This window comes from Helianthus annuus, chromosome 13, assembly GCF_002127325.2.
Source record: "Helianthus annuus cultivar XRQ/B chromosome 13, HanXRQr2.0-SUNRISE, whole genome shotgun sequence".
NCBI classification, from domain to species: domain Eukaryota; kingdom Viridiplantae; phylum Streptophyta; class Magnoliopsida; order Asterales; family Asteraceae; genus Helianthus; species Helianthus annuus.
Window position 1 is genome coordinate 108917716 of NC_035445.2, and position 10295 is coordinate 108928010.

The window sequence follows — 10295 nt, forward strand, 5'->3', positions numbered from 1 at the left end:
AAGCTAACTTGGTTAGCCAAAACCTTAAAGAAGTTAAGTTATTATTCTTAAAGGAATCATTTAACTGAGTTAGGAACCTCAGTTAAGTCAGTTAGTCAGTTTCTAAAACATCAGGGACTGATTCTGTAATTATCGCTGAAAATAGGTAAAAAGGGGGGTCTCCTGGGTGAGAACCGGCCCCTGACGGATTCGAACTCGCGACCTTAGCCATAACAAACGAACACACAACCATCCGGCCGGGCATGCCACATCCGACTATATTAGGAAACCTATTAATGTTAAACGCTATTTCGAACAGATTCCTTTTAAACCCTTTACCGCCAAAACAGATGACAGCAACACCCGGTCAACCTTTCCATTTTCTCGACTTCGTGATTTCCGGCCATCACCTCGTGATTTCCCTCGTTTCCATAATTACCCGATCTCGTTTCTTAATTCGGTTCAATCACCGATCATTGCCGAAATTACGTAACCTCGAACCAACCTATAAATACCGAACCCTCCTTACACCTTTCGTTCACCCCCACAACCGGTTTTGACACCACAGCACGTTCAAACCTCAGCAACACTTGTCGGAAGCCGGGGATTACAAACCGATAACCCGCAGCCCTTGTTCGACATCGTTTACCCTCAAACTCTCAACCTCCTTTTCTGTTCAGGCCACTGTCCCTGCCGGAGCCGTCACTGCACTTGCCGGGACTTCGCCGGAGAAGATGAGTCGGTACTGAATCGTTTCCGATGTTGTTTCTTTTTTTCTATTCTAAGTATTCTATTAAACATAATATTATTATTAATAATCAGTTATCATTATTATTATTATACTTATTATTATTATACTAGTCCGCTACCCACGCGATGCGGCGGGGACGATAATTTTTTAAGTGAGTATGAAGAAAATTTAAGGTTGTTAGATACATATGAAATATTACCATATATGCCAATGATCTCAAGATCAAGTGGTGGAAGATTTGCATTTCTCTTGAAAGATGAAGGTTCAACTCCCACTTGGTGCATAATCAAACACTGGGGGGGGGGGGGGCAATGATAGGAGACTCAGGGAAACCTGGGTTTAATCCTGGAGCCAAACGAGTTTTACCAGTAATTTCACTTGTCATGCCTACAGACGGGTGGGTTACCGGATTTTCCCCGGAATTGATGGTGGACTCGGGGTTGCTCTCAAAGTACTCTGTTTGTTCTAGTAGGTGCCCCGAGAGTGCTCAGAATTGATTATGTTGGCCATTAAAAATATATATTACCATATATATGACTATGATAAGAATACTAAATAACAATACTAAACAATATATTATACTACATTTAATTATAACTGTTGAACAAAAGAAATTATATGTTACATAAAATAAGTAGTTAAATAAATACATAATTAATACATAATAAACAGTTGAATGTCATGAGCCAAGCTTGAACTTTAGATATAAAGTTTAAAATGAACCAAGCTCGAGCTCTCAGTACGTTTGAGTTGAGCTTGGGCTCTAATGGCTTATTTTTGCATAAGGAACTACATATACCTTTAATCTATACTTATTTTATCGTAGCCTCTTCTTATTAATACGTTTTAATAAATTATTGCTATAAACTTTTGACACGAAATGAACTCAGTTTGATAAATTTCTAGAATTTTGGTTAATTTTAGGTAAAACTTGACTACACATCTAACTAAAGGGGTCTAGTTTGAGATTGACTCATTTAAGACATTTATTTTTATCAAGTGTTTAAAAAAAATATATTTTTTATGTCATAACCTAAATTGACTGGGCATTTTATGCTATAATTTGAAAGAAAGATAAAAGAGAAACAAGCATTAAGTTTAATAATGTTAACATAATGGTTTTATACACACTTGTTTTGGTTGTAAAATTTTAGTTTTAAAGTATTAGTATGCCAAAAAAGATTAAAAGGGTCATGTTAGTGTCACTCTGTGAATATGTGTGTCTTGTTCTAGTTTAAGTATCTGATTTTTAGGTTAATGCAAAACCCATTTACCAATACGTATGAAGACTGTTTTAATCAATGTTTATTTTTCTTTTAATTATCGCAATTTTTCTGTAGACAAGGTAGCAATCAAAAATCCGGTGAAATTACAAAGATAAGCAAATGGCATCTCTCAACTTTAACAGATGTAGAATAAGTTAAGATGATGATCACTATGCTACCAATTTGGGCAACCACAATCATGTTCTGGACAACATATGCACAAATGACAACTTTCTCAGTGTCACAAGCCACCACCATGGACCGACACATCGGGAAATCCTTCCTCATCCCCCAGCCTCCCTCACCGTCTTCTTCGTAGGCAGCATTCTCTTAACAGTCCCTGTGAACGACCAAATTGTAGTCCCCCTCACTAAACGCTTCCTTAAACACCCACAAGGGCTAAGCCCCCTTCAACTATCGGTGTAGGGCTAGTCCTATCCACATTTGCCATGGTTGCAGCTGCGCTAATCGAGCTCAAGCGGCTGCACGTGGCTCAGTCCCACGGCTTGGTTGATGACCCCTCGAATGTGGTTCCACTTAGCGTGTGCTGGTTAATTCCACAGTTTTTCTTTGTGGGGTCTGGTGAGGCATTTACTTACATAGGACAACTTGATTTCTTCTTAAGGGAGTGTCCCAAAGGGATGAAGAAAATGAGCACCGGGTTGTTTTCAAGTACGCTTTCGTTTGGGTTCTTTTTTAGCTCGGTGTTGGTGACCATAGTGCACAAGGTGATTGGCGACAGTGACCTGTGGCTAGCTGATAACTTGAACAAGGGGAAGCTTTATAACTTCTTGTATTGAACATGGGCCATCAAAGTAAAGCAAAGCAATGCATAAATTCAGAAGTAATATTGAAGATATGAGAGACAGTGTCACTTACAGCAGTGGCGACATTTTACAACGACCAGTATGAATCCTTACAGCCCTCACGGCTAGCTCCTTTTTTACCGGAATCTGATTTAACGACGCTCGCCACATTAAGAAGTTTATTTTTGGGGAGCCCAACTGTTCCGCAAAGGCCAACTGCCACCATTATCTTCATTATTCGCAGTCGCTATCAAATTTTGAACAAAAGCCACAGACAACTCATCACCCAAAGGGTTATTCCAAACCCACCTGTCTTTATTTGAGTTTATAACAATTTGCTCTAGCAGATTCCAAATAAATTACATGAGATGATGGTTGATGAGCCCTGCTCCAAAAATAAAATTGACTTTTTTAAACGCAATATTAAAATTGACTTGCCTGTCAGGTTAGTCAGTTGCTTCTAGTTATTACACTTGACTAACAATTTGAACTTTGATAAACTATTGTTTCAATTTATTTATACTATAGACCCAACCCCATGATTACATCTCAGAAACAAACAGAAAACATATATTTGGAGAACAAAAGTCTTGAAATTCGACATCCTAACAAATATAATTATTAACTAACTAACCTCTTAACTTAGATGAATGTAGCATGAGAGATAATCCAGCCATGGCCCATGGGTATTGGTATACAGTAACATCATGTCAACCTCTCATATGTAAATACTGTTGTCCTGCCCAAGACAAACAGAAGCAGAGATAGATCATGAAGAAGATTGTGTTTATCAAACTTTGATCCACGGTCTGACCATACAAAGTAATCCTTCCAATGTTGTTTTGAAGATATAACACTGCATAAAGTTCAACATCATAATTCCATATGTCAAAGGTTTGGATTTGAGACCTTAATGGTCAAAATTTCGATATATAAAGTCAAGAACAAAAATGCAAGATCAACATGGCCGCTCTCATAATCAATAGGCTGCATATGACTAAATATTTACTATATGGAATATGGGACCACAATGTACTCTTAATCCCACCAAACTTTCACTCCATGCAGAACAATGCAAACAAGTATCCCAAGATGCCACACCAGATCAATGTTCCCACCAGATTAGTACAACTTTAAGAGCTAACCACATGATCAATGTTCTTAATAACTCGACCCCCCCCCCACCCACCCACTAAGGAAATACACTCTCCACAAAAGAAAACACGAATCGAAGTAGAGTTATACCATCAAGTAAGAGCCATTTATAGTGAGCCTATCCAATCTGAGACACACACTAAGCTCACACAAGCGCCCCACCCGATGGTATAATACCTACACCCAATACCTACAACAAGATAACAACCCCAGAGCAGAAATCATTAAAGCCAAACAATAAAACAGATTTTCCCATATTAAAACAATAGAGATCACGGTAAATAAATAATAATATACACGCATCAGAGCGGCGGTGTGGTGATGGGCTTCGAGAGCCAGAGGGGGAACTCAAAGTAAAAGTTCTTTTAGTCACAATGACTCCAATAAAAAAACTATGACAATTCAATGCCAAAGAAACAAGCATATGTTTGCAAAGAAGAATATTTACCTTTAGACTTCGGCTCCCTGATCTCCCCTTCAACTTTTCTACTGGCTCCAGTATTCTTCCCTTGTGAATAAAAGCAAATGAAGTGTAAAAAATACAAACCCAAATTATTTAAAGCAAACAATATGATAGAAAAAATGATGTAAGATTATATATTCAAATCGACAAATCATCAAATGGATAAGACATGAAAAGTGTACCAACAAATTGCTACTATGACCAAAAAAAACATATCAAAGAAAAGTCTTCATGATTCAGATCAAGCCTTGGCCATAGAACTCACATTCTTTCAGCACCAGGTCCGTATTTGGCAACCATTATTTCTCTGCCAACAAAACTTCCTGAAAAGATCGTATAAATAGTTTAGTCGTGTATGGCTAAAAGGCAAAAAAAAAAACATGTATATTTTACCCATGGTTTCTTTTTTATCTTATTTGAAATGAAATGTTTGTTAATGTCAATGCGGCCCCATAAACCAATTGAAAAACCTGCAATGATCATCACAGTCTGCACAAAACATATAATTAGAATTTATTAGAGAGTGATTTATCAAGGTAAGGTGGATACACCAACAAGACAATCATACACAAAGCAATAAACCAGGCTAGAGGTAGTTGGCATGTGCAGTTGTTACTTGTACATTTATATTACACCTTACTATTACATAGCTTACCTGTTTACATTGTAGTTATATCTTTCTAGCCTCTTATATAAATTAAGTGCCATTTGTGCAAACTAACTCAATTGAATACAAACCTTAGAGAGTCTGATGCTTCACCATTGTTATTGTATCAAAGCAACTGCGATCCTCTGTTCATCTTTCTCCAGAAACAAACTGCGGTGAATTTGTATCTTCACCGGTGATCGTATCCTTCCCTACTTTTCTTTGCAACTCTCTGCGAATTATCTCTTTTCCTCTGCTTTTCTCCTTTTGTTTCCATGGCATCTACATCAATCAACTCTATATTTCAACAATTCATGGCAAACAAAGAAATCAAGTGTTTAATCTGACTAACATCACAAATTTTGTCATGATTAAACTTGACGGTACACACTACTCGACTTGGAAACATCAATTCATCAATGTTTTTAAAGACCTTAGATCCGCTCCATTTTATCAACAAAAATGTTCTCGTTCCTGAGTTTAACATGTTTTTGCTTAATATTGAGAATAAAGCCCTAAAACCGAATATCAATCAGTTGAAATAAAAATTACTGACCTATGAGGCTCGTCTTGCTCAACATACCATTGTTACACCACTAAACAGTTTAAGGCTCGTCTTGCTTCATTTTTCGGCACTTTATCTCACTCAAAACCCTAGAAAACAAAAGGTAGAAACAAAATCACAACCTGAAAGACTGAAACTACAAACACAATGTACGAAACAGTTTTGAAATGAAAAACTATGATAGAAACCTGATGAACTTACCTTTAAAAGCCTTATTAGAACCCAGTTCGTTGCTTCCCTTCATCCTTCTGTCGATTATGAGAATAGAGATGCCTCTCGGCCTCTTTTTCGCTCGATTGTAGGTGGGTTTTGAGGAGGCATGAAAGCAACGAATGGTGGAATTTGGAGTAGGGTTTGAGAAGCTGGGGAGTTTGTTTTGCAGATGTAGCCCTACTCCCTTTCTCTTTCTTTCTCGGTTTCTTCCCCATTTCAAAATGTTTCAAAACTTGAAAATGCCGCTCAAGAAAAACCTCCCGCTCACTTGTTTAAAATTCAACTTAGTTTCATAGGTCTGGCTGCCAAAAAGTTTGTTGCTTTATCAAATTCAACATTTGTGCTTTAGTTGGTTGTACAATAAGCTTTAAGGGTTGTAAAGTGGCAAATGACCATTTCTACCCTTCCTATATGCTTATTAATATAGTATAGATTATTAATATTGTTATCATATTATTACTGATTTTATAATAAAATCAGTATTATTAATATATGGATTATTATAACTATCGATAAATATATATATCAGATTTATAATTATTAATAATATTATTTTTATTTGTAATCAGAAATATTAATTATAACATATATAAATTCAGTGTTTTTATTGATAATAACAATCAGATTTATTAGTATTATTTTGTTTATTTATATTAATCAGGAATATTATCACTAAATCAGATTAAATATTATAATCAGATTTATTATTTCAGAATTTTTATATATATCAGAATTATTATAGCAGAATTCTTATTATTATTTATTATCCCAGAATTATTGTTTAAATCAGAATTTTTAATATTATTAATCAGAATTTTTATTATAAAAATCAGAATTTTTATTTTTATTATTCTTAATCAGATTATTTTGTTATTAATCTAACTTAATATCATTATTATTTTTATTGAATTATTACTATATCAATTATTAATCAAAATTTGTATTTTTATTATTATTATTATAATTATTGTTATTATTAATATTACCATATATTACATATATTAATATTAATATTAATGTTATTATCAATAATGCAATTATTATCATTATTATTACTATCAGTATTAATATTATTAATATATTGATAAATAATAACAAAGTCATTATCATTATTACTATAAATATTAATATTATAAAAATGGTGTTAATATTATTATTATCATTATCATTATTAACTAAAATCAGAAATAATAACTAATAAATGATTCTCATTATTATTACCATTTTAGAAATATTACTATTGCTATTAATTCCCACTAATTCTACCATTATCATATTGATTATTTCACCAACATTAATTAACGAATTTCCAAACACAATAGGGTGAATCTCTTGCGCTTCTTGCAATCTCTTGGATAATCTCCACTCTAATCCTTTCCAAGAAACGCAACGCAATCTAAGGTGAGTATACATGACCCATTTTCTATTTTCCACTTTTGGGTGCAATATGTATTCTATATCAAACATCACAATCACATCAAACATTTTACGCACACTCTATCCTTATCCTATGTGATACATTTTAATCATGTTAGACATGTTATGCTAATGTAAACATTCATGACTATGTGTTCATTAACTTCGTACAAGCCTCCCCTAACAATGGTAGCGCTATAGGTTGAGAAACGCCCCTCTCGTTATATTAACGGGTATTGTTAGGTTAATCTATGTTAAAACCACCCATACTCTTTTGGGTAGGCACTTTAATTGCGTTAAACTTTGGTTTGGACACGTAGAGTAACATCGTTTCGAGTATACTGTCAATATGATATTGTATTTCATATTTGGATATGAGCAACATTTTAAACACGTATTACGCTATGTATGAAAACTTGTATACTCGCCAACATGCTTTTGTTTATTGTATTTTAATACATATTGCAGGTTGATGTTCAAGAAATAAAGAAATCAAGCTAGGATGGAACTAGAAACCCATTTTAGCATAGCATCTTATTATGTTTGAATTTATGATGTACTTGAAAACAATGTATTCTCATTTGAAATTTATGAAATGGATTTAATTCATATTGTCACAAATAGTGTTATGTTGTTTTGAGCAATTTGTTCGTCTCATCCCGATGTTTCCGCCATCGGTTGGGGTGTGACACAAATAGTTTTGACAGAGATGACGATAGCAACATTAATGGAAAATAATCATTACATGTCAAGTCGCCACATTTCAGAAGAACGGCGGCGTTATCCATCATGACAATAGCATTAAATGTCTGACAAACCATTCGGATATTTTCGCAAAAACCAAGTCAAACAGTGTCATTACAAACGTTGTGAGAAAGTAACATACATAAACAAAACAAATTACTTATTCCTCCTCTGACTCTTCCGCGGGGTCAACATCAAACGCAAGGACTCGACGCCATCCTCATTCACCTTGTCCATAAGGTCTGCATTTGCAGGCAATGGCTCGTTGTACGCTGCCTCCAGTGCATCAGCCATGTCACCTTGAAATTTTCCCCTTGCCGTATGGAAATCAGAAGCAATCTTTTCCGACTGCTGACAGTCAAAGTATCCTTTGTAAACACCATCATGGTGACCAGATTGATACGCGGTAGCAGAGAGGCGATCTATTAGCGCTGTAAAAGGCGCCAATTGGCGAAGGTATTCGAACGCCCCTACTAATCCGTTTGTTATCAACCAGTTTCTATCACCCCGCAAAGCAGCCAGTTGACTGGTTAAGCTATCCACTTCAGCGTTTGCTTGCTCCAGGGCACTTTCCACCTCCTTCAGGCGCGCAACGGAGGATTGGGCAAGCGTATTTCTTTCAGAAAGAAGGGAATCACAACGATGCTGAAGTTCCCCTAAGCTGCCCCTCCCGTTCCTCCAATTCCGTTTGTTTCGCCTGGGCTTTAGCATTTGAAGCTTCCACCTCAACAGTCAAAGCTTGATAGCACTCCTGCACCTGAGACACAAAGTCAGTGTCAATTCGGAATTTTTCCACTTGAGCAGACATTTCAGATCTCACCTTCTGGGCCTCAGTAATAGCTTTACGCTCCAGCTCCTCCTGCACGCTTTTAACGTGAGCAAGGACCCAGTCCTTCTTCGCTATATCGCGAGCCTATATGAGCCGCTCCTCAGCAAGGTGGGCAGTCACCCTCTTCAAGTCGTTCTCAGCTTTGTTTTTCTCTGACAAAAACCGGCTCTCCCTCAACCCAGCGGCTTGGAGCTGATTTTCCAGGCGGTACTTCTCATCTTTGAGTTCTTCAATAATGGCCCGCGCAAGGTGGAGCTCATTGTTGTCATGCATCCACCTGCGCCGGATCTCTGTAAGCCTCCGGGGCTGACTAACAGAATCCACAATCGCGGAGTTCATCAAATTCTCGTTGTTCATGCCTTCAACATATGCCGCTTCGGCCGGGGGGTAAGCCCGCTCAACCCAGTGCTGAACCACTTGGGGAAAGATCAACCTAGAAGACTCCGCAGTTTTCCACTAAGGCTGGTAGCGTTTATCCCGAGTGTTGGGATCCCAGTTGATAGTAGGCAAATAAAGGTCATCACCCAGGTGGGCCCCATCATCAGCAATGCCACTGCTGGACCCCCCAGTATCGCCAGCAGCATGATCTCCAGCACTAGTCGCCTCGTGAGCAAGGGATACGGCAGGCACTTCTTTCCCGGTAGTGGAAAATATACTCAATGGAGAATCAAACAAAGAGGAAGGGGCGACACTGGAGGTCAGTGGCGTGGAAACTGGACTAGCTGTTACAATCACAGCAGCGGTAAGCGTAGGCGGCGGCATGACACAACTAACAGCGACGGTAACACTCGCCTGTGGTATAAGCTCTAAAAGGCTGCTGCCGCTAGCAGTGGGAAGCACTACCCCCACAGATGACAAGGGGGTGGGTGTCACATTTTCAGCTTGAGCCCCGCCAGTAGTACCTGTATCGAAGACAAGCTTCAGTAACACGAAGCTCATAATTCATAATAACATTCGAAGATAAAAAGTACATACCAAGCGGCAGGGCATAGGCGGCTTGCACAGCCTCGAACGTGGTTAGAGTAGGAGCAACAAATGTTTTCGTTTCTTCGCCACATGGGTGGGGCTTGTCATTTCAGCAGTAGTAGAGGTATCACCCCTGGTGAATGCTGCCCCACTAGCGGAAGACGTGGCCGCACCAGCTGCCATGTATTTCCTCCTGGTAACCTTTATCCGGGTTGGTTTCTTCTCTAGGGCGGCAACGCTACTACCCCCGCTGAGGGAAAGGGGGGATACGTAGGCAGCGGGATCCACCGGCAGGGCGGGTAACAAAAACTGCTCAAGGTGAACTCTCAACACATCTGGCTCTTGTTCGTCGAGCACGCGGTCCGCGGCCCTCAACGCAAGATGCCACGGAGGGTCAACAAAGTCAAACAAGCTCCATTCCCCTGAAATGTACATACATGTTATTTTCAAAATGGCAGCATACATGACTAGCAAAAAATATGCATACCTTCATCATC

At 38.0% G+C, this 10295-nt stretch overlaps 1 long non-coding RNA gene and 1 pseudogene across 1 annotated transcript; one reads left to right on the forward strand and one right to left on the reverse strand.

The window, feature by feature from the left end:
- Positions 1–1041: 1041 nt before the first annotated feature.
- LOC110901522 lies at positions 1042–2795 on the forward strand (annotated as a pseudogene).
- Positions 2796–4606: 1811 nt separating this feature from the next.
- LOC110903130 lies at positions 4607–6119 on the reverse strand. The gene is made up of 5 exons (XR_002571689.2): positions 5832–6119; positions 5622–5719; positions 5158–5347; positions 4813–4908; positions 4607–4742 (listed from the first exon to the last, which is right to left on the reverse strand). It is a non-coding gene; the product is annotated as an uncharacterized LOC110903130 (long non-coding RNA).
- Positions 6120–10295: the final 4176 nt, after the last annotated feature.